General features: G+C 43.5%; 1 pseudogene; it reads right to left on the bottom strand.

The window, feature by feature from the left end:
* Window positions 1-626: 626 nt before the first annotated feature.
* On the bottom strand, window positions 627-24,718 carry LOC116353151 (neuronal acetylcholine receptor subunit alpha-7-like; annotated as a pseudogene).
* Window positions 24,719-25,321: the final 603 nt, after the last annotated feature.

The following is a 25,321-nucleotide window of genomic DNA, read 5'->3' as shown; positions in this document are numbered from 1 at the left end:
TCTGTTAACTACTCTCTGTCTCTGTTAACTACTCTCTGTCTCTGTTAACTACTCTCTGTCTCTGCGTCTCTGTTAACTACTCTCTGTCTCTGCGTCTCTGTTAACTACTCTCTGTCTCTGCGTCTCTGTTAACTACTCTCTGTCTCTGTTAACTACTCTCTGTCTCTGCGTCTCTGTTAACTACTCTCTGTCTCTGCGTCTCTGTTAACTACTCTCTGTCTCTGAGTCTCTGTTAACTACTCTCTGTCTCTGTTAACTACTCTCTGTCTCTGCGTCTCTGTTAACTACTCTCTGTCTTTGTTAACTACTCTCTGTCTCTGCGTCTTTGTTAACTACTCTCTGTCTCTGTTAACTACTCTCTGTCTCTGCGTCTCTGTTAACTACTCTCTGTCTCTGTTAACTACTCTCTGTCTCTGCATCTCTGTTAACTACTCTGTCTCTGTTAACTACTCTCTGTCTCTGTTAACTACTCTCTGTCTCTGTTAACTACTCTCTGTCTCTGTTAACTACTCTCTGTCTCTGTTAACTACTCTCTGTCTCTGTTAACTACTCTCTGTCTCTGTTAACTACTCTCTGTCTCTGCGTCTTCAATCGGAGGGACACTGTCCAGAAAAGACATAGAAAAGTAGAAAATAAGATTATTTATTTTGAGATGCAAAACGTAGACTGACACCTATTGTAGTTCCTCCAGACAGTCTCTCAACAACCAGTTATGTTTTATTTATTAGTGTGTGTTCGTGTGTGTGTGTGGTTCTTTTGTTTGAAGCAGTGCTGAGCTGAGCTGAAGCCACAGAACCTGGTGCCAGCCCAATATGACTTATGTCCCCTCTCTGTCCAGTTCCCATCATCACACATATCACATTCATTAACACATGGCCAAAGGACAAAAACATCATCATCAGTGAATGATTTGACACATAACTCCCTACATTAGCCAAACTGGGCATGAAGACCCGGAAGAGAAAAGAAAGGCACAGCAATTGCACAGAATTTAAATTCAATATCATAATACATAAATTATGGAATTCAAATACAATTTATGTTCCCACTGAAATTGCTCCATAGTCTCCCACTCCCTTTCTGGGGGGGTCCGGGGGCATGAACCCCCGTGATGTTTTTAAATATATTTTTTAGGACTGTTAAATGGCCACTTCTGGTGACTTTTTAAAAGGATATTCTACAAAATGTCTCTTTAAAAGAATTATAACCTGTAGCCCAACTGATGCAGCATAGCGGCTTTAAATAAGCTTAAGCATGGGTTTGCCAATCTCCATTTACCCCAAATTAAAATCCCCAAAGACTATGAATGCATCAAATGCAAGAAATATACGTTGTAACTTGTCAATCTGATCTTAAAAGCGCATCTTGGCAGAAATATGGATATATGTTTTTTGCATTTTTTTTTTGGAGTGGTGGCAACGATTTAGAAGCAGCGGGGCTCCTTTCTCCTCTCCCCCCCTCTCCTCCTCCCCCTCTCTCCTTCTCAGAAGAAGTCCTTGGAGGCGGCCTCTGCAAAGTTGGGTGCGGCCATGAGGATTGCAATGGTACAAATTATGTTGAACACACTGAACCCCACCAGACACAAACGGTCGATGACCACTGCTGCAAACTGCCACTTCTCTGCCACGCTCACCCTGCGGTCCTGCTCACGGAGACCCTCGGCCAGGAACCGCACCTCCGTCAGCAGGGCCTGGAGCTGGGCCGCTGCTTCCCCAGCCTGGAACACCCTGACCTGGGCATGGCAAGTACCCACTCCACTTTCCCCAGCCCCATCCTCCACACAGCTGGAACCTGAGGATGAGGGGTCAGGGTCTGGAGATGGGGGGGGTTGTGGCAGGGGGCTACCCAACATTGTGGAGGAGGGTGGGTGGTGGTGGAGGATGCGGGTGTCAGAACCCCTTCTTTCTTCTCCTCCTCCTCCTCTTCCTCCTCTCCAGGTGACAGCAGGGTCAGGTTCAGGAGGACTCTGGAAGCCCATGTATGGCAGATGTCCATTGGGCTGAGCGTGGGGGATGGAGGGGAGATTGGGGTGTAGGTTGGGGTGTAGGTTAAGAAGGGGCTGGGGATATCGATTTGGGTTAAGGTGGATATTAGGCTGGAGGTTTGGGTTATGGTTGGGATAGGACTGGAGGGTAGGGTTGGAAGGTGGGTGTGGTAGGGGCTGGCTGAGCTGGCTTAAACTGGCCTGCAGAGAGGTGAGGCTCTGGGGGAAGGTTAAGGGGGCTGGGGTGGTGGTGGTGGGGGCAGAGGAGCAGGTCTTGGTCTGGGGGTTGGAGGGGCTGTGTTGGGGTGTGAGCTCACCCCAATCTTCTGGACACTTCATCCTCAGAAACCAGGGAACCCACTGGAGTAGAACCAACTCAACCTGAGACACACACACAGTAAGTAAGTAAGAGGACCCAGGGACCTTCTGTGCCAGAACCAACTGAGAGAGGGAGAGGACACACACACACAGAATACAATGCATTTGGAAAGTATTCAGACCCCTTTCCTTTTTACACATTTTGTTACATTACAGCCTTATTCTAAAATGGATTAAATAAACATTTTTCCTCATCAATCTACACAAAACACCCCATAATGACAAAGCAAAAACAGGTATGTTTGAAAACAAATGTTTGAAAATGTATGAAATATAAAAAACAGAAATACCTTATTTACATAAGTATTCAGACCTTTTGTTATGAGACTAAAAATTGAGCTCAGGTGCATCCTGTTTCCATTCATCATTCTTGAAATGTTTCTACAACTTGTTTTATCAATGGTAAATTCAATTGATTTGACATGATTTGGAAAGGCACACACCAGTCTATATAAGGTCCAGAGCAAAAACCAAGCCATGAGATCGTAGGAATTGTCCATAGAGCTCTGAGACAGGATTGTGTCAAACACCTGCCAAAAAGCACCCAAAGGACTCTCAGACCATGAGAAACAATATTCTCTGGTCTGATGAAACCAAGTTTGACCTCTTTGACCTGAATGCCAAGCCTCACTCCTGGAGGAAACATGACTGGGAGACTAGTCAGGATCGAGGGAAAGATGAACAGAGCAAAGTACAGAGATGTCCTTGATGAAAACCTGCTCCAGAGCGCTCAGGACTTCAGACTGGGGCAAAGGTTCGCCTTGCAACAGGACAATGACCCTAACCACACAGCCAAGGCAACACAGGAGTGACTTCAGGACAAGTCTCTGAATGTCTTTGAGTGGCCCAGCCAGAGCCCGGATTTGAACCCGATTGAACATCTCTGGAGCCACCTGAAAATAGTTGTGCAGCGACATTCCCCATCCAACCCGACAGAGCTTGAGAGGATCTGCAGAGAAGAATGAGAGAAACTCCCCAAACACAAGTGCGCAAGCTTGTAGCGTCATACCCAAGAAGACCCATAATTACTGATAACGGTGCTTCAACAAAGTACTGAGTAAAGGGTCTGAATACTGATGTAAATGTGATATTTCATTTAAAAAAAATATATATATATATATATATATATACACATTTGCAAACATTTCTAAACACCTGTTTTTGCTTTGTCATTATAGGATATTGTGTGTAGATTGATGGGAAAAACGATTTAATAAATTTTAGAATAAGGCTGTAATGTAACATAATGTGAAAATAGAAAAGGGGTCTGAATACTTTCCGAATGCGCTGTAAAGTAAGTAGATAAGAGGAACCAGGTAATGTACTGCAGCAGAACAAACTGCACCTGATAGAAGAGGACAGGACACACACAAGGTCCAGACATTCACAGATATGAGATGAACACACACACAGACACACGTCATAAGCAGTAGACAGACAGAGAGCCTCACCCATTGAGGCATGTCTCCACTGTTGGGGTCGTGGTGATGGTACTGAAGTACAACTACAGTCGCCACCACTGACATCCCTACGGTAACCATGGTACTCACAAAATACTGACCTAGGATGGAGGCACAGTATTATAGTACACTTATACAGAGACACACACCCACACACACACACACACACCCATTCACTGACCTATCAGTGGTATGCAGTCTGAGGTAGCTGGCATAATCTCAGCCACCAGCAACATGAAAAAGTCTGAGAGAGAAGAATTGTAATGCCTGGAGAGAGAGATGGGGAAAAGGATATTATTACACTGGGAAATACAGCAATACTTGTGGGTAGTACAATTCTCCATCTCTCTGCCAACTCACCCCACCCATCCATCTCTCCCCCATCTCTGGCCCTCCCCTTCTCCCTTTTCTCCCTACATCTCTGTCCTTCCCCTCCCCACCCCCCTTCACTCCCTCTATCACTGTCCCTCACCTCTCTGCCCCCCTCCTCTCCCTCTATCTCAGTCCCACCCCTACCCACACCCCTTCTCTCCCTCCATCTCTGTCCCTCCCCTACCCACACCCCTTCATCTCTGTCCCTCCCCTACCCACACCCCTTCTCTCCCTCCATCTCTGTCCCTCCCCTTCCCACACCCCTTCTCTCCCTCCATTTCTCTCCCTCCCCTACCCACACCCCTTCTCTCCCTCCATCTTTGTCCCTCCCCTTCCCACACCCCTTCTCTCCCTCCATCTCTGTCCCTCCCCTACCCACACCCCTTCTCTCCCTCCATCTCTGTCCCTCCCCTTCCCACACCTGTTCTCTTCCTCTATCTCTGTCCCTCCCCTACCCACACCCCTTCTCTCCCTCCATCTCTGTCCCTCCCCTACCCACACCCCTTCTCTCCCTCCATCTCTGTCCCTCCCCTACCCACACCCCTTCTCTCCCTCCATCTCTGTCCCGCTTTCTGATTGTAAAAATCATTTGAGGTTTTCTTGGACCGCTGCAGAATTACTGAGAGAAACAATAAAAGAGAGGGCAGGTACGGAGAGAGACAGAGACAGAGAGAAAGAGAGAGAGAGAGAGACAGAGACAGAGAGAAAGAGAGAGAGAGACAGAGAGAAAGAGAGAAAGAGAGAAAGAGAGAGACAGAGAGAAAGAGAGAGAGAGAGACAGAGACAGAGAGAAAGAGACAGAGAGAAAGAGAGAGACAGAGACAGAGAGAAAGAGACAGAGAGAAAGAGAGAGAGAGAGAAAGAGAGACAGAGAGAGAGAGAGAGAGAGAGAGAGAGAGACAGAGAGACAGAGAGACAGAGAGACAGAGAGACAGAGAGACAGAGAGACAGAGAGAGAGAGAGAGAGAGAGAGAGAGAGAGAGAGAGAGAGAGAGAGAGAGAGAGAGAGAGAGACAGAGAGAGAGAGAGACAGAGAGAAAGAGAGAGCGAGAGAGACAGAGAGAGAGAAAGAGAGAGAGAGACAGAGAGAAAGAGAGAAAGAGAGAAAGAGTCATACAGCAGGACCATTATCTCATCTCTCCATCTCTAACACCTGATTTATTTTTCATCACTCTGAACTGTAATTTCTTTCTCTTCTATCTTTCCCTTACACCTCATCATCTTCCCTATTTTCATCATATTTTCCAGTGTTCCAGTGGCTCAGACCTCCCCTTTTCACCTCCAACATCTCTCCTGTCTCCATCCCTTCTCCCTTTTATAGTCCTCTTCTCCCTCCCCCTGTCCTACGCCTCTCCCTCTTCCTCATCTTCTCCCTCCCCCTGTCCTACGCCTCTCCCTCTGCCTCTCCCTCTTCCCCCTCTTCTCCCTCCCCCTGTCCTATGCCTCTCCCTCTTCCTCCTCTTCTCCCTCCCCCTGTCCTACGCCTCTCCCTCTTCCTCCTCTTCTCCCTCCCCCTGTCCTACGCCTCTCCCTCTGCCTCTCCCTCTTCCTCCTCTTCTCCCTCCCCCTGTCCTACGCCTCTCCCTCTGCCTCTCCCTCCTCTTCTCCCTCCCCCTGTCCTACGCCTCTCCCTCTGCCTCTCCCTCTTCCTCCTCCTCTCCCTCCCCCTTTCCTCCTCCCCCTTTCCTCACCCAGACCGATCTTCTCCCCCGATTGGGCTGGCAGTAGAAACACCAACAGTGTCAAGGAGGAGATGAGAACACAGGGGACGAGGAGGTTGAGAGCGTAGAACAGAGTTCTCCGTCGTAGGGTCACAACAAAGGTCACGTCAGAGTAGGGCTCTGTACAGCACTCATAAAATATCTCATGACGATCACCTGGTACACCTACAAGAGGGGGTAGGAAAGAGGGAGTGAAAGATTAGAAAGTAATATGGGGGAGAGAGAGATACAAGAGGGTCAGGGGCAGACAGAACTCTCTCACCCAGCAGTTCCCACTCTCCATTGGACATGTATCCTGACAGGTCAGCCTCCTGCATCTGGAGATCCAGCAGCCAGCCGTCAAACGTCCATGAGCCAAACTTCAGCTCACAGTGCTGGACGTCAAAGGGAAACCAACGCACGTCCACTTCACACGCACTGCTAAAAATACCTGGGACAGGAAGTGTTAGGAATTTTATGAATAATAACTAAACAATGTGTAAATTGAAATAGAACTATAACTAATTAAATTCTACCCTGTTTTACAATATCTGATTAATAATGTTAGTTCCTAAGAAAGAGGTTATGTAGCATGGACAAGGGGCATTGGAAATGATAACCATTGTGGAAGAAGGAATGTATGTGTGTCTAAAGTAAGAGAATCCTTAACCTGTTATGGCTGCATCCCTTGTTCTCAATTTCCGCCTGAAGACATACCCTAATCTAACTGCCTGTAGCTCAACCACAGAGGCAAGGATATGCATATTCTTGGTATCATTAGAATGGAAACATTATGAAGTTTGTGGAAATGTTCATTGAATGTAGGAGAATATAACACAGTAGATCTGGTGGAAGAAAAGAGAAAGAAAGAGCATACGTGTTCTGTTTTTTATTGTTGTAGTATCATCTTTCATCATGTACTAGAATAGCCACACAGTCAGATAGGATGCTGGAGATCATTTGTATGGATAACTTCAGGAATGGGTGAGCTACAGGACATTTAGTATGAAGTCACCCAGGTGTCCCACACAAGTTGCCCAAATGTACCCAAGTGGCGGAATTGGTGAAATGACCTATAACTATATACAACAGTGCAAATAACTATATACAACATATCAAAAAGCAATTCTAACACACAAAAAAAATATATACAATTGTTTTTTTAAATATTAAAAAAATTCAGGGGTAGACCGTTTGGAAGTCCTCTACACAATATTTTGCTGCCTGTGCCATAGCAGTCTCTTTCTGATGTAAAGCAGAGGCAAACTGAAAAAGTGGTGTAGGTGATGGGGGACTTCATGCGACACAGAACACAACGACGCCTCCATGCTGTGCCCTTTTGGCCCTGAGGCACAGTCATGCCTGCAGTAATGAACTGTGGCATATGAACACCTCTGGAGGCAGGAGTAGAGGGGGCAGAGGTAGAGTGGGGAGCTTGGCACCGGGGGCTCCCAGTCGGAGTCGCTATCACTGTGAAAGAAAACATGTAAAAAATATTTGTGTTGTATTAGCCTTTTATCATCACATAAAATAAACAGATATGTATTGTATAGAGCAGAGGGAACAGCCACTAAGGTGAAGTGCTGTTCCATTCAAATTCGGCCATTGTTGTGGGCCTGCCCTCCTCTGAACAGCACCCAATGGCTATTCCATATGGAAATGGAGAGGAGTAGCAGGCACAGTGGCCATGTGTGTGTTTGCTGTTCTACTCCATTCCATTTGAATAAAACATGGAATATATATATATATATACAGTGCCTTGCGAAAGTATTCGGCCCCCTTGAACTTTGCGACCTTTTGCCACATTTCAGGCTTCAAACATAAAGATATAAAACTGTATTTTTTTGTGAAGAATCAACAACAAGTGGGACACAATCATGAAGTGGAACGACATTTATTGGATATTTCAAACTTTTTTAACAAATCAAAAACTGAAAAATTGGGTGTGCAAAATTATTCAGCCCCTCAGTGAGGATCTCTGAATGATCCAATGTTGACCTAAATGACTAATGATGATAAATACAATCCACCTGTGTGTAATCAAGTCTCCGTATAAATGCACCTGCACTGTGATAGTCTCAGAGGTCCGTTAAAAGCGCAGAGAGCATCATGAAGAACAAGGAACACACCAGGCAGGTCCGAGATACTGTTGTGAAGAAGTTTAAAGCCGGATTTGGATACAAAAAGATTTCCCAAGCTTTAAACATCCCAAGGAGCACTGTGCAAGCGATAATATTGAAATGGAAGGAGTATCAGACCACTGCAAATCTACCAAGACCTGGCCGTCCTTCTAAACTTTCAGCTCATACAAGGAGAAGACTGATCAGAGATGCAGCCAAGAGGCCCATGATCACTGGATGAACTGCAGAGATCTACAGCTGAGGTGGGAGACTCTGTCCATAGGACAACAATCAGTCGTATATTGCACAAATCTGGCCTTTATGGAAGAGTGGCAAGAAGAAAGCCATTTCTTAAAGATATCCATAAAAAGTGTTGTTGAAAGTTTGCCACAAGCCACCTGGGAGACACACCAAACATGTGGAAGAAGGTGCTCTGGTCAGATGAAACCAAAATTGAACTTTTTGGCAACAATGCAAAACGTTATGTTTGGCGTAAAAGCAACACAGCTCATCACCCTGAACACACCATCCCCACTGTCAAACATGGTGGTGGCAGCATCATGGTTTGGGCCTGCTTTTCTTCAGCAGGGACAGGGAAGATGGTTAAAATTGATGGGAAGATGGATGGAGCCAAATACAGGACCATTCTGGAAGAAAACCTGATGGAGTCTGCAAAAGACCTGAGACTGGGATGGAGATTTGTCTTCCAACAAGACAATGATCCAAAACATAAAGCAAAATCTACAATGGAATGGTTCAAAAATAAACATATCCAGGTGTTAGAATGGCCAAGTCAAAGTCCAGACCTGAATCCAATCGAGAATCTGTGGAAAGAACTGAAAACTGCTGTTCACAAATGCTCTCCATCCAACCTCACTGAGCTCGAGCTGTTTTGCAAGGAGGAATGGGAAAAAAATTCAGTCTCTCGATGTGCAAAACTGATAGAGACATACCCCAAGCGACTTACAGCTGTAATCGCAGCAAAAGGTGGCGTTACAAAGTATTAACTTAAGGGGGCTGAATAATTTTGCACGCCCAATTTTTCAGTTTTTGATTTGTTAAAAAAGTTTGAAATATCCAATAAATGTCGTTCCACTTCATGATTGTGTCCCACTTGTTGTTGATTCTTCACAAAAAAATATGCAGTTTTATATCTTTATGTTTGAAGCCTGAAATGTGGCAAAAGGTCGCAAAGTTCAAGGGGGCCGAATACTTTCACAAGGCACTGTACATATACACACACACACACACACCCAAACAGACAAACAATACACACACAGGTCATGGGTCGTACACATACATACACACACACACACTATAGCCAATGTGGACTTTACACATTTCATCACACATTTCATTGCAAATTGCAAAAATATATATATATATTTTTTTTTGCAAAAACAATATACAGTGGGGCAAAAAAGTATTTAGTCAGCCACCAATTGTGCAGATTCTCCCACTAAAAAAGATGAGAGAGGCCTGTAATATTCATCATAGGTACAATTCAACTATGACAGACAAAATGAGAAATTTGCAAATTTATTTGCAAATTAAGGTGGAAAATAAGTATTTGGTCACCTACAAACAAGCAAGATTTCTGGCTCTCACAGACCTGTAACTTCTTCTTTAAGAGGCTCCACTGTCCTCCACTCGATACCTGTATTAATGGCACCTGTTTGAACTTGTTATCTGTATAAAAGACACCTGTCCACAACCTCAAACAATCACACTCCAAACTCCACTATGGCCAAGACCAAAGAGCTGTCAAAGGACACCAGAAACAAAATTGTAGACCTGCACCAGGCTGGGAAGACTGAATCTGCAATAGGTAAGCAGCTTGGTTTGAAGAAATCAACTGTGGGAGCAATTATTAGGAAATGGAAGACATACAAGACCACTGATAATCTTCCTCGATCTGGGGCTCCACACAAGATCTCACACAGTGGGGTCAAATTGATCGCAAGAACAGTGAGCAAAACTCCCAGAACCACACAGGGGGACCTAGTGAATGACCTGCAGAGAGCTGGGACCAAAGTAACAAAGCCTACCATCAGTAACACACTATGCCGCCAGGGACTCAAATCCTGCAATGCCAGACGTGTCCCCCTGCTTAAGCCAGTACATGTCCAGGCCCGTCTGAAGTTTGCTAGAGAGCATTTGGATGATATAGAAAAGATTGGGAGAATGTCATATGGTCAGATGAAACCAAAATATAACTTTTTGGAAAAAACTCAACTCGTTGTGTTTGGAGGACAAAGAATGCTGAGTTGCATCCAAAGAACACCATACCTACTGTGAAGCATGGGGGTGGAAACATCATGCTTTGGGGCTGTTTTTCTGCAAAGGGACCAGGACGACTGATCCGTGTAAAGGAAAGAATGAATGGGGCCATGTATCGTGAGATTTTGAGTGAAAACCTCCTTCCATCAGCAAGGGCATTGAAGATGAAACGTGGCTGGGTCTTTCAGCATGACAATGATCCCAAACACACCGCCCGGGCAACGAAGGAGTGGCTTCGTAAGAAGCATTTCAAGGTCCTGGAGTGGCCTAGCCAGTCTCCAGATCTCAACAACTAGAAAATCTTTGGAGGGAGTTGAAAGTCCGTGTTGCCCAGCAACAGCCCCAAAACATCACTGCTCTAGAGGAGATCTGCATGGAGGAATGGGCCAAAATACCAGCAACAGTGTGTGAAAACCTTGTGAAGACTTACAGAAAACGTTTGACCTCTGTCATTGCCAACAAAGGGTATATAACAAAGTATTGTGATAAACTTTTGTTATTGACCAAATACTTATTTTTCCACCGTAATTTGCAAATAAATGCATAAAAAATCCTACAATGTGATTTTCTGGATTTTTTTTATCTAATTTTGTCTGTCATAGTTGAAGTGTACCTATGATGAAAATTACAGGCCTCTCTCATCTTTTTAAGTGGGAGAACTTGCACAATTGGTGGCTGACTAAATACTTTTTTGCACCACTGTATATACATATTTATATTTCATAAAACGGCATTAGCACCTACCCGTCCAGAAGTACGTCCTGTCCTTGCAGAAACAGCTCCTCAATGTTTGAATCATAACACTCAAAGATTCATCAAACAAAAAGTCTGTCTCACTTTCCAGATCAATCTCTTCTATAATCTGGTGCAAATCTGTATACTTAGACTTGGATTTAGCTTTTCCTGATTTATTCGCCATGATGTCTTCAATGAAATTGTTGAAAAAACACTTTCCAAAACACAACTTTCCAAAACACCGCTGTGCGTAACAAGCGTGACTGCACCTACTCTGATGGTCAAAGCGAGAATGAAGTTTGTTACGTGTGCGTTTACAAACAAGGGATGGTGGTCCAACCCATAACCATCACATACTGGCGTTTACCTCAGCTCATTGGCTATCTACCCAGTTAGATTTCAAGAACATCAGTGGTCATTGGGCAGAAATACAGTCAATCAACGAAGCTTCGCTGATATTATTGGTGCGCAATGAAGTCATTGCTCGTTGTCTTCAAATAAATTCACTTCAGTCAATACTCCCCGCAAAAAAAACAATCAAGTTTGGCTGTGTTGCAAACATCCAGAAGTTTGCACTGAAACCAACTATGACTAGATAAACTATTGTTTACTGTGTGTAATTACGTCGAATGCTCCATAAAAAGTTGATAGAGATGGAATTCACGACACAAATGGTTTACAAAATGTTTCATTTTAGGCTATAAAAATGGATTTTATCAAAGAAATGTTATTTTATCATTTCATCACTGGGACCCTCAGGAAGAGAAATAAAAGCAAGATATCAGAATGTAAGTCATAATTTTACATTCAGATGTGAATGTGTCAATACTGCCATGGTGGAAAATGTTTTTTTGTTGTTGATCGCTCTTCTCAAACAAAAGCATGGTATTTGTTCTCTGTAATAGCTATTTTAAATGGGAAAACGTAGTTTGATTACCAAGATTCTAATCTTTTGAAGGATGTAAGAACACTTGCATTTTCAAGAATGTTAAATGATCTACCTTGGTTTAGATATAAGCATCATAAAACATCTAACACAATATATTTGTTTGACTTGGTGAAAATACTTTTTTTGGACCTAACTTGCTTACCACTTTTTCGATGTAGTTTCTTCATTTACAGACTCCTTGAAATGACCTCTTCCTAAATATTTGATCAAATTATAAATGTTGTGTATGATTTATTAGAAACCAGTGTGGCTCAACTTACTCCTTGTCTCAACTTACCCCACTCTCCCCTATATCTATGTTAAACTAAAATGAGAGAGGGGAAGGTCAGGGAAGAATAAAAAGAGAGAAAGGTTGATCTATAGACTTACCTGGAGGTAGGTACTCACAGAATCCACTGGAGTTGACCAGCACATAGCTCTTAAAGGTGGCATCAAACTTATCATGAGCACTGAGAAGGACAAAAAAGAAAGATCAGCAAGGTGTGTGTGTGTATGTGTGTGTGTGTGTGTGTGTGTACTTTAACTTAACCAGTTGCTTAATCAGCATTATTCTCTGGGTTGAGTGAACTTCAAAATAGCATTTAAGTTGATTTAAATTAAAATATCAAGGCAACCAGCTGTTTTCTCAACACTAGATTCTAGTTTGCTCAAAGCCATGCCCATCATTAACATATTTCCCAGCATGCTTTATTACAGGATGATTTTTTTTGTTTTAATACCTGTGTTTTTGCATACACATTGTTTGGCTGATTAAGCTTATGCTACACAAAGACAAAAGGCATTTTTCTAAACTAATCCAATCTATTAGTCTGGATATCTTCACTCTGGCTAGATTCTAATAGGAATTACATAATTCTGCAAGCCAGCAATGATGTGACTTGCAGGCTTGATGTGGCCTGTAAACCAGGAGTTTCAGATCACTGTGTTAGGGTGTAACTAGTGATGAGTATTTTTCGGGAAGCCAGATCTTTGTTGCCGTTCACCTAAATGAGCCGTTCATTTGGCTCCCAAACGGCTCTTTATTTAGTAGTGCATAAAAAAATGTGTGAAACATAAAAAATAGCATATTTCTAATATAAAGCCTAAAATGTTTCCTACCATTATGCAGATAGTGAAATGTGAGTTCAAATACATTTTAAATGATGGAATTAGATTGCTTGGCTCTCTCCTCACTACCTACTGTTCCTGCAGTGAGGAATGAATAGCTTCAGAGAATGGTTGTCTGGAGCTCATAAAGCAGTAGTAGCAGGGAGTCAAATGAACGCCTCATTCACAGATACAATATGGTTCCAGATGCTCACCAAAAAGATCTGTTCAAAAAGAGCTGTTCATTTGCGAACAACTCATCACTAATATGTAACTTATTATAATGTAGGTCATAAAGTATTCACAACCTTTTACGTTGTCTAATGATAGGAGACAGGCGCAGGAATACGTAATAGGGTTTTTTATTCTATCCACACAAACATAAGAGCGAGATAGATCCCATAGTGCTGGAGACGTGCGTTTGAAGACCCTCCACGGTTTGAATGGCCAACGGGATCCCATAGTGCTGGAAGACGTGCGTTAAAAGACCCTCTGCGGTTTGAATGGCCGACGGGAGCCCAGGCAGAGGAAGGAGGCGACAAGCTTTGGGAAACCGGTTCACAACGACAAGAACGGTGGTGTTCCCCTGGGAAGGAGGGGGTTCAGTGACAAAGTCCACCGAGAGGTGACACCAGGGTCATTGTGGAACCAGCAGGGGAAGGAGCTTTCTGCAGGGGAGGTGTCTGGGTGTCTTTGACTGAGCAGAGATGGAGTGGTCTGGACTTTCCACGTAGTGGTGTTGACAGACAGAGCGAGACTCTCCCCTGACACTCCTGAGACCAACCCAGCATTCTCTCCTCGAACCAGGAAATAACAGGGTTACGCCAACTCAACCAGGGGAGACCGAAAACAATCAAAAAGGTGATAGGTTCTAAATGAGTCCCATGGGTCAGCAGAGAAAAGGGAACAGTGATGTGATGTACGAGACCTGTCCCTATTGGACGATAATCCAGGGCTCGAACTGGAATGGGTGACTGTAGGGCAACCAAAGGAATGCGTAATGCAGTGGCAAAAGATTGCCGGGCAGCTCCGGAATCAATCAGAGCTAATGGGAGTGAGGGGCTAGGGTATTCAGGGAATTGAATAGGAAAACATACTGGTTGAGTTGACAGAAAAGGAGGGGAGATCTTACATCCTACCTGGGTTGGAGCAGGAGAATTCCCTGGCTTGTCACTTCCTCGCCTATTAGTGGATAGAGGGCAGGGCAGGGAGAAATGACCCCTTTCTCCACAATAGGAGCAGAGGCCCAGATTCCTCCTTCTCCTACACTCTGCCTCGGGCAAACATGCAGAACCCACCTCCATCGGCTCTGGACACGGTGCAGGTGTAGCCATGAGCTCCGGATTCCACGCAGGTCTTCATCGGGACAGCTGGAGGTTGTCCAAACTAATCGCCATGCTGATGAGCTGGTGGAGTGACAGGTTGTCAGTCCGCAGCGGAACACGTTAACCAGAGCCGACTTGTTCCATCCGGTGGAGGCCGCGATGGTCCGGAAATCCAGAGTTAAGTCCTTGATCCTGGCGTAATCGGAGTAGACGTTCATCCCATTTTCGGCCCTCCACAGGATGATCAAACACCGAGCGGAAGAGGGTGAAGGGCTCGTAGGACTCGACCTCGGGTCCGCCCGTTTCCCAGACCGCGAGGTACAGCTCGCATTGCAGAAGGAATCCCTTGCATCTCGCTGGCGCGCCGTCAAAGGGACAGGGGTATTCCGCGGCTCAGATGGGACGGAGGCATGTAGTGGTGTGGGGGCTTGTGTCGGAACCGGTGCTGGAGACTGGAGGGACTGTACATTGCCCTCCAAACGCAGTATGGTATCCATGTCGTTGCTGAGTCTGGAGAGACTTTTTGATGCTGGACTGCCTCTACGATGGTCGACAGCTCGGTCGTTCCTGCTGTCTCCATTTCAGAGGTTGGTTATTCTGTCATGTTGTCTAATGATTGGAGACAGGCGCAATAATACGTAATAGGAATTTTATTTTCTCCACCCAAACAGAAGAGCGAGGTGGAAACCTCTAAATAATACGAGGCCCGCAAAACAAGTGCACAATGACACGTATCATGGAAGCTGAAAGAACAGCACAGGTACTCACAGGACCAAGGGACATGGTAACAGTAACCGACAAGGACAATGGGGAACAGAGGGCACATATATAACATACTAATCAGGGGCAATGGGAACCAGGGGTGCGTAATGAGACAAAACCCCTTGACTTGATCCACATTTTGTTGTGCTACAGCCTGAATTTAAAATGGATTACTTTGAGATTGTGTGTCACTGGACAACACAATGTGAAAGTTGAATTGCGTTTTTTAGAAATGTTTTGAAATTAAATAAAAATGAAAAGCTGATTGTCTTGAGTCAATAACTATTCAACTTTTTTTAAATATATATATATTGCTTGCTCTGTGTGCAATATTAGTGTTTAACATGATTCTTTACCTAATCTCTGTACCCCACACATACAATTATCTGTAAGGTCCCTCAGTCGAGAAGTGAATTTCAAACAGATTCAATCACAAAGACCAGGGATATTTTCCAATTCCTCGCAAAGAAGGGCACCTATTGGTAGAGACGTAAAAAAAAATCAGACATTGAATACCCCTTGGAGCATGGTGTTATTAATTCCATTTTGGATGGTGTATCAAACACCCAGTCACTACAAAGATACAGGTGTCCTTCCAAACTCAGTATATAGTACAACACACGTGTGTAAAGCTCTTGCTATCTATCCTATACAGTTGAGCAAACTATAAATCCTATTGCATCTGGTTGCCTTGATATTTTAATTTTAATAAACAAATACATTTTTAGAGAGAGAGAGAAAGAGAGAGACCCACACCTGTTGTACAGTAGTATATCAGGTATCCAGACCTGGTCAGTAGTGAAGCGAAGGGTTTTCACTCCAGGGTACTCTGACTGGTTCCACTGAAGGTAGTGGTCAAACCATTGCTATACAAATCCAGTCAATAAATGATTAAGGTTACAGGGGCTGGTTAGACAGGCAGACCAATACTGATATCTTTCCACTAATTGATATTTTGACCAATCACATCAGATCTTTTCACATCAGATCTTTTTCAGAGCAAAATACCAATTAGTGAAAGAAATTACAGAATTGGGCTACCTGTCTAAACGCAGCCAGGGAGCCACACACACACACACACACACACACACACACACACACAAGCGGGCATGGACACACATGCAGGGTCATCCTCACCATCTGAAGCCAGGCATTAGTGGTGAGGATCTGGTTTTTCTCATCCTGGAATAAGATGAAGACAGTTAAATGAGTGTATGAGTGTGTGTGTGTCTATGTGTCTGTGTGCGTGTGTGTTTATATGAATGTATAAGAGAACATGGTAGCGTACCACATTCATGACTTGTAAGAGAGTGTAGGAGAATCGGACAGTGAGTGGTAGAGAGTCGTTGGCAACAGGTCTCTCCATACGGTTATAGTCCCTCAGTAGCTCCCTCAATAGATTACGCTGGTGGGGACCCTGCTCAGATACTGGGAGAGGGGGAGGGAGAGAGAGGGGGATAAGGAAAAGGATGAGGATGAGGGAGGAGAGCGGGAGAGAGAGAGGGGGCAATGACGAGAGGGAAAGAATAAGAAGACAGAGGAGACAGAATGGACCGTTACAAAGAGACAACTACATTCCTGTAGACAGAATGGACCGTTACAAAGAGACAACTACATTCCTGTAGACAGAATAGACCGTTACAAAGAGACAACTACATTCCTGTAGACAGAATGGACCGTTACAAAGAGACAACTACATTCCTGTAGACAGAATAGACAGTTACAAAGAGACAACTACATTCCTGTAGACAGAATGGACCGTTACAAAGAGACAACTACATTCCTGTAGACAGAATAGACAGTTACAAAGAGACAACTACATTCCTGTAGACAGAATGGACAGTTACAAAGAGACAACTACATTCCTGTAGACAGAATGGACCGTTACAAAGAGACAACTACATTCCTGTAGACAGAATGGACCGTTACAAAGAGACAACTACATTCCTGTAGACAGAATAGACAGTTACAAAGAGACAACTACATTCCTGTAGACAGAATGGACCGTTACAAAGAGACAACTACATTCCTGTAGACAGAATGGACCGTTACAAAGAGACAACTACATTCCTGTAGACAGAATGGACCGTTACAAAGAGACAACTACATTCCTGTAGACAGAATGGACAGTTACAAAGAGACAACTACATTCCTGTAGACAGAATGGACTGTTACAAAGAGACAACTACATTCCTGTAGACAGAAGGAAAAATGCAGGGGTGCAACTTTGGTGGGGGGGGGGGACTTTGGAATGAGATGTTCAACGAGCAGGTCATTAAAACTTGTTTTTCAACCACTCCACACATTTCTTGTTAACAAACTATAGTTTTGGCAAGTCGGTTAGGACATCTACTTTGTGCATGACAATAGTAATTTTTCCAACAATTGTTTACAGACAGATTATTTCACTTATAATTCATTGTATCACAATTCCAGTGGGTCAGAAGTTTACATACACTAAGTTGACTGTGCCTTTAAACAGCTTGGAAAATTCCATACAATTATGTCATGGCTTTAGAAGCTTCTGATTTGCTAATTGACATAATTTGAGTCAATTGGAGGTGTACCTGTGGATGTATTTCAAGTCCTACCTTGAAAGAAATCAAAATAAATCAGCTAAGACCTCAGAAAAAAATTTTGTAGACCTCCACAAGTCTGATTTATCCTTGGGAGAAATTTCCAAACGCCTGAAGGTACCACGTTCATCTGTACAAACAATAGTACGCAAGTATTAACACCATGGGACCACGCAGCCGTCATACCGCTCAGGAAGAAGAGGCGTTCTGTCTCCTAGAGATGAAAGCACTTTGGTGCGAAAATGCAAATCAATCCCAGAACAACAGCAAAGGACCTTGTGAAGATGCTGGAGGAAACAGGTACAAAAGTATCTATAACCACAGTAAAACGTGTCCTATATCAACATAACCTGAAAGGCCGCTCAGCAAGGAAGAAGCCACTGCTCCAAAACCTCCATAAAAAAGCCAGACTACGGTTTGCAACTACACATGGGGACAAAGATCGTACTTTTTGGAGAAATGTCCTCTGGTCTGATGAAACAAAAATAAAAATTTTGGGCCATAATGATCATCGTTATGTTTGGAGGAAAAAGGTGGAGGCTTGCAAGCCGAAGAACACCATCTAAACTGTGAAGCACGGGGCTGGCAGCATCATGTTGTTGGTGTGCTTTGCTGCAGGAGGGACTGGTGCACTTCACAAAATAGATGGCATCATGAGAAGGGACAATTATGTGGATATATTGAAGATACATCTCAAGACCTCAGTCAGGAAGATAAAGCTTGGTCGCAAATGGGTCTTCCAAATGGACAATGACCCCAAGCATTCTTCCAATGTTGTGGCAAAATGGCCCAAGGACAACAAATTCAAGGTATTGGAGTGGCCATCACAAAGCCCTGACCTCCTTCTATAGAACATTTGTTGGCAGAACTGAAAAGGTGTGTGCGAGCAAGGAGGCCTACAAACCTGACTCAGTTACACCAGCTCTGTCAGGGGGAATGGGCCAAAATTCACCCAACTTATTATGGGAAGCTTGTGGAAGGCTACCCAAAACGTTTGACCGAAGTTTAACAATTTAAAAGCAATGCTACCAAATACTAATTGAGTGTTTGTAAACTTCTGACCCACTGTGAATGTAATGAAAGAAGTCAAATCTGAAATAACTCATTCTCTCTACTATCATTGTCACGCCCTGGTCTTAGTATTTTGTGTTTTCTTTATTTATTTGGTCAGGCCAGGGTGTGACATGGGTTTATTTTGTGTTGTGTTTTGTATGGGTTTTTTTCGTAGGTTTTGGGATTGTGGCTTAGTGGGGTTCTCTAGCATAGTCTATGGTTGCCTGAGGTGGTTCTCAATCAGAGGCAGGTGATTCTCGTTGTCTCTGATTGGGAACCATATTTAGGCAGCCATATTCTTTGAGTGTTTCGTGGGTGATGGTTCCTGTCTCTGTGTTAGTGTTCACCAGATAGGCTGTATAGGTTTTCACATCCCGTTTCTTGTTTTTGTATTATCGTGTTTCATCTTCATTAAAGATGTATCGTATTAAACATGCTGCATTTTGGTCCGACTCTCTTTCGACGGAAGAAAACCGTAACAATCATCCTGACATTTCACATTCTCAAAATAAAGTGGTGATCCTAACTGACCTAAGACAGGGAATTTATTACTAGGATTAAATGTCAGGAATTGTGAAAAAATGAGTTTAAATGTATTTGTATGTATGTAAACTTCTGACTTCAACTGTACATGAGTCAAGAGTAAAGAGTAGCCCGTTTCTGCTCTGCTTGCTTTTACAACTCGGAGAAAGAGCGCAACACATATGGCTGGTCCAGCCAGCCTTTCAGAAGCTTGGTCTTCACACAGCCTGTCCGCCTGCGCTGTGGTGTCCGCGTGGTCCTAAATCCAAACAGACTACCCAACTGCTCTAAGGTGTCCATATAGTCCTAAAGCACACAGATGCTGTTTTTCATATCACAGTGCAATGATAAAACCTGGAGGAGGAAAAAATGCATTTTCAGAATGTGGGAGTTTCATTACCCCTCCGTCCCCAGTGAAAGTTGCACCCCTGGAAAAATGAGAGAGAAATATATAGAGAAAGGAGTGGAACGAAAGTCATATGATTGCACAGATAGAGATTAAGAATATCTAAAACGGGGAAGAGATGAGCTGTAGGAGAATAAAATATGAATCCAGAAGGGAGTGAGTATAATAAAAATGTTGTGTCTTTGGCTGTGCCGTATTAAGTGAGATGACATGCTATTCTATAAAATCCTTTCTCCGTAATTAATATTCCCCGATTGTGCTAATCATGTAAATGTAATTAACTAGAGAGTCGGGGCACCATGAAAGAATATTTATAGAGCTGTTATCTTCCGAATAAACTCTTAAAGACCTAGTAATATTTTACATCAATAGCAGTCAATATTAATCGTCACCTTAATTCAGTCTCATCTGAAAGTTGTAAATTCTTGGTTATTTTCACGAACCCTGGCTAACAAGTTGAATCAGCAATACAAAATTGGGTCTAATTATTTATTTACTAAATACCTAACTAATCACACAGAATGACATATACAAAGAATGAATCATACCTTGATTACAAATTATGTCATAAAGGAAAATGTCCCTAGCGGGCGGAACAGATATGACAGCTGGTTACACAAAAGAAAAGGGGCTGGGTTTGAGTGAAAGAGTGGGAAGACTGAGGGACAAAGGGAGAAAGAAGCTGTGCTATCGTAAATACAGTATCTTATGCATTCTAAATTACCGCACATTTGGAAAAGGAAAATGCAATAAATATTTACTCTGAGCTGCGCTTTGGTAGGTTGGTGGTAGATGGAAGGCCGTGTTGCCAAACCGAGTCCTTTGTCCTTTGAAGAATGTCTCTGGTGGTCAATTGGATACGTTGTAGTAACGTCGTTGTGTGATAGACGGGATACTCTGCCTGTTCTTTCCTAGCCTGCGTTTGCAGCTGCTGTTGCTAACTCAACAGCTAGGAGGTATCACTTCTGTAGCGAATACGAGTTCAAAGTTCATACCATTCGCAACCAAAGCTCACGCTGAGGTTGGCTCAGTTCTGTAGTTGACATGTTAGTCCTTTTACTGCAGAGGCTGCAGACCTCACGTACTTGGAACAGAAGGTTACATTGTCGTCAAGGGCTTATATAGTGGAGGGAGAAGGGCGTGTTTCACAGTCTACAGCCCATGTCTCTTCACAGGGGCGGGCCACTGATTGAGCAGAGCCCTAACCTTATGAAAACCCAAATCTCTCATTTAGAAGCTAAAATTACATTTAATCTCTTCACCAATAATTGTATATTCAAACATCTAAATTGAACAACAATTCCATGTGAATCCGATAACTACAATGTGCAGACTTTCCACTGTAGAGTTTATGTCATCTTATCATTGATGAGAATGTCTCAGATGATAACCGAACTGACATCATATTCATTAAGTACCACCGCATATGTTCAATTGGTCGGATTACCAGAATATAGTTCATTTCCCCCCACCTGATGTTCCCAGAATCTCTATGTTAACCAAGGGGTTTTCAAATTTCACATCAGTAGGGTAGAGAGAGGAAAAAGGGGGGGAAGAGGTATTTATGAGTGTCATAAACCTACCCCTAGGCCAACGTCATGACAAAAACATGATGAGAAGAATTACACCAAAAAAAGAAGAGCATCTGAATGGAACGGTTTCAAATAGTTTTAATGCATATTTCAACCCTGCAGGCACTACACAAAATGCTGAAATAAAATATAAAATATGCATTACCTTTGACGAGCTTCTTTTGTTGGCACTCCATTATGTCCCATAAACATCACAATTGGTCCTTTTGTTCGATTAATTCCGTCCATATATATCCAAAATGTCCATTTATAAAGCGCGTTTGATCCAGAAAAAACAGCTTACAAAAAACGCAATGTCACTACAAAATAAAAAAATGGCCCTTCCTCTGAGGCTGTACTGGGTCAAGATAAGAAGATTTCACCAGTGGTACCCAACCCACTAGCGGCAACTTTTTCCGGCTATCAGGAGGTGCATCCTGCATTACTTAGCTTACTTTGCAGCCTTTTTTCCCCTGTGGTGTCCGCTCGAGGTCGCGCCTGGTTTGGCATGTCCAGGTTTTTGATTTGTTTTCACTGCATTCATCACCATTATTTGGTGTTGGGGTCCTGTCTACAGGCCCCTTTGTACACACATTTGTACTCATCATCTTTATTAGGTGTTGGGGTCCTTAATTTATAGATTTCTTTCTTTTTATATACACGTTTTTATTGCTTGCACGGCCCCATAGCTTGGGCCTTAAACTTGTCTTTGTACTCGTCACCACAATTGGGTGTTGGGGTCCTGTCCAAAGGCCCCTTTGTTCATACATTTCTTGCCCGCTATATATGCATTTTAGTATTTATATTATATTGTGGCCCTCCGGTCGTCTGCCAATTTTATTTAGTTTTTTAGTTCCCATTTCTTGTGTAGTATTGTGTTTGCTTGCCCACACTTCACTATTTTCCAGGGCTTTTCTTTTAAAACAGTCGGATTCCCCTGGTCGGCACCAGTTCTAAGTCAGCTGCTAGGCGCCGGACAAGGCAACCCGCCGGAGACCCCGTGTAAACGAGGCCAACGAGCACCGTAGCTGGGGAGATCCGCGAGAAGGGCCCGGCACGCGTCCAGAGTCGCCGCTGCCAACTACCAACCCAACCACCACCGATCCACCTTCTGCACGCCGACGGACACCACCCCAATGAACCCCCGTAAGCAGCTCCTTGCGAGACCACAAACGAGAGCCCATGAAATGGAGGGAGAAAGAGGAGAATCAAGAGGAGAGAGTGAAGAGAGGGAGAAAGAGGAGAATCAAGAGGAGAGAGTGAAGAGAGGGAGAAAGATGAGGCGAGAGAAGAAGAATGAGGAGAATCAAGAAGAGAGAGACTGAAGAGAGGGAGATAGTCTCCAGACAGGCCCATTAATTGTTAAAGGTAGAGTCAGCAATATAACGTAGCTGAACAAAGTAAACAGGATAGTGGGTCAATTTCTGCAACAACTAAGAATGTTGGAGAGTGAGGTTAAACCCCTCTTTTGGTCCAGTGGCTACCATGTTGTACTAGCGTGAAGCAAACCTGTGCACAAAAGCAGATACTGTGTGTGACTGTGTGAGAGCAAAGTCTTGCATCTTGCTCATCGTAATATCTGCGGTGCTGCTCGTGCAACGTCATTCCGCTGACTCTACCTTTAAGGGGATTGACTAGTCTCTCTGTGGCCGTTAAAACGTCTGATCTATTCCACACTGGAAATAGTGACGCCTTAAACACTAAAACCCTCCACTCAGACAGACAGACAGACAGACAGAACCAGAACCAGGACCAGGAACCTCACTTCTAGCAGCTCCATCGTGGACTGACTTCACTCACTCCTGTTTCACAACTGTATCAGACTTAATGTATCTGTGCAGTTGATGAAATTCGGAAGCAATGTCCAACTAAAAATCTAATCAAATTAAAGGTTATTGGTCACATACACATATTTAGCAGATGTTATTGCAGGTGTAGCGTGTAGTATCTAACAATTCACAACAACACACACAAATTTAAAAGTAAAAGAAAGGAATTAAGAAATATATAAATATATAGAACTAGTGAATGTAATGTAGACCAACATACAGTAGAGTACAGTCTTTATAACAGCATGTTGTGTTTGTATGTAATATGCTATTATGTACCACAAAGCTTGTAAACGGCCTTTGTGGAGATTCATTTGTTGTGTTGTATTGCAATGTATTGCATTGTATTACTCTGGTGAATATCACCCCACAGAAAGAGCATTCCAGGTGGTACCATATCAATATGCAGTCACAAGATGGTACCATATTAATATACAGTCACAAGATGGTACCATATCAATATGCAGTCACAAGATGGTACCATATTAATATACAGTCACAAGATGGTACCATATCAATATACAGTCACAAGATGGTACCATATCAATATGCAGTCACAAGATGGTACCATATCAATATGCAGTCACAAGATGGTACCATATTAATATACAGTCACAAGATGGTACCATATCAATATGCAGTCACAAGATGGTACCATATCAATATACAGTCACAAGATGGTACCATATCAATATGCAGTCACAAGATGGTACCATATCAATATACAGTCACAAGATGGTACCATATCAATATACAGTCACAAGATGGTACCATATCAATATGCAGTCACAAGATGGTACCATATCAATATACAGTCACAAGATGGTACCATATCAATATACAGTCACAATATGGTACCATATTAATATGCAGTCACAAGATGGTACCATATCAATATACAGTCACAAGATGGTACCATATCAATATACAGTCACAAGATGGTACCATATCAATATACAGTCACAAGATGGTACCATATCAATATACAGTCACAAGATGGTACCATATCAATATGCAGTCACACGATGGTACCATATCAATATACAGTCACAAGATGGTACCATATCAATATACAGTCACAAGATGGTACCATATCAATATGCAGTCACAATATGTTAGCCATCTAAGATACTGCTGCTGGTGCAGAGAGGAACACATCAACCAATGATGGATTAAAATTGACAGGAGAGTTGGATTTTTACAACTGTGATAAACAACATTCTAACCTGTAAGCTCTGTGATCATTCCTCTCCCTTGTCTCTCTTTATTCCTGCTCCTCTTCTCTCCTCCCTCTCTGTTCATTTCCCTCTCCTCTCTTCTCTCTCTGCTATACAGCTGGAACTGTAAGGTTGAGTTCTCAAATATCAATGCACATATTGTACGTACACGTGGAAACACATACACAACACTCACACACACATACACACACAGAGAGAGAAAGAACATGAAAGTCACTCACCGTGGAGCAGAGCTGAGAGTCCAAACAGACAGATAGCCACAGACTGCCTCATGTTGCACCACTGAACATAGAGAGCAGAGAAAGAGATGGGGAACAACAGAGATGGAGAGAGAGAGAGGCAGGGTAGAGTGGAATAGAGAGGGAGGGAGGTGGGACATGTCAGGAGAAGGGCAGGCAGCAACGGACAGAGGGAAGAGAGAGAGAGGCAAGGAAGAGAAGGAGGGTAGGGAGGCAGAGGCAAGAAGAAAAACCAGCTGAGTGCACAGGAAGACAGAGAGGGAGAGAAGCTGGCAGCAACACAGGAAGACAGAGAGGGAGAGAAGCTGGCAGCAACACAGGAAGACAGAGAGGGAGAGAAGCTGGCAGCAACACAGGAAGACAGAGAGGGAGAGAAGCTGGCAGCAACACAGGAAGACAGAGAAGGAGAGAAGCTGGCAGCAACACAGGAAGACAGAGAGGGAGAGAAGCTGGCAGCAACACAGGGAGACAGAGAGGGAGAGAAGCTGGCAGCAACACAGGGAGACAGAGAGGGAGAGAAGCTGGCAGCAACACAGGAAGACAGAGAGGGAGAGAAGCTGGCAGCAACACAGGGAGACAGAGAGGGAGAGAAGCTGGCAGCAACACAGGGAGACAGAGAGGGAGAGAAGCTGGCAGCAACACAGGGAGAGAGGTACAGGGAGGGAGAGAGGGAGGGAGAAAGAGGAAAAGAGGCTGTAGTTTCTTAGAAAAAAGGGTTCCAAAAGGGTTCTTTGGG

Source organism: Oncorhynchus kisutch, linkage group LG13, assembly GCF_002021735.2.
Source record: "Oncorhynchus kisutch isolate 150728-3 linkage group LG13, Okis_V2, whole genome shotgun sequence".
NCBI lineage: Eukaryota > Metazoa > Chordata > Actinopteri > Salmoniformes > Salmonidae > Oncorhynchus > Oncorhynchus kisutch.
The sequence above is the reverse complement of the archived record's forward strand: the minus strand, read 5'-3'. Positions and strand labels throughout refer to the sequence as shown.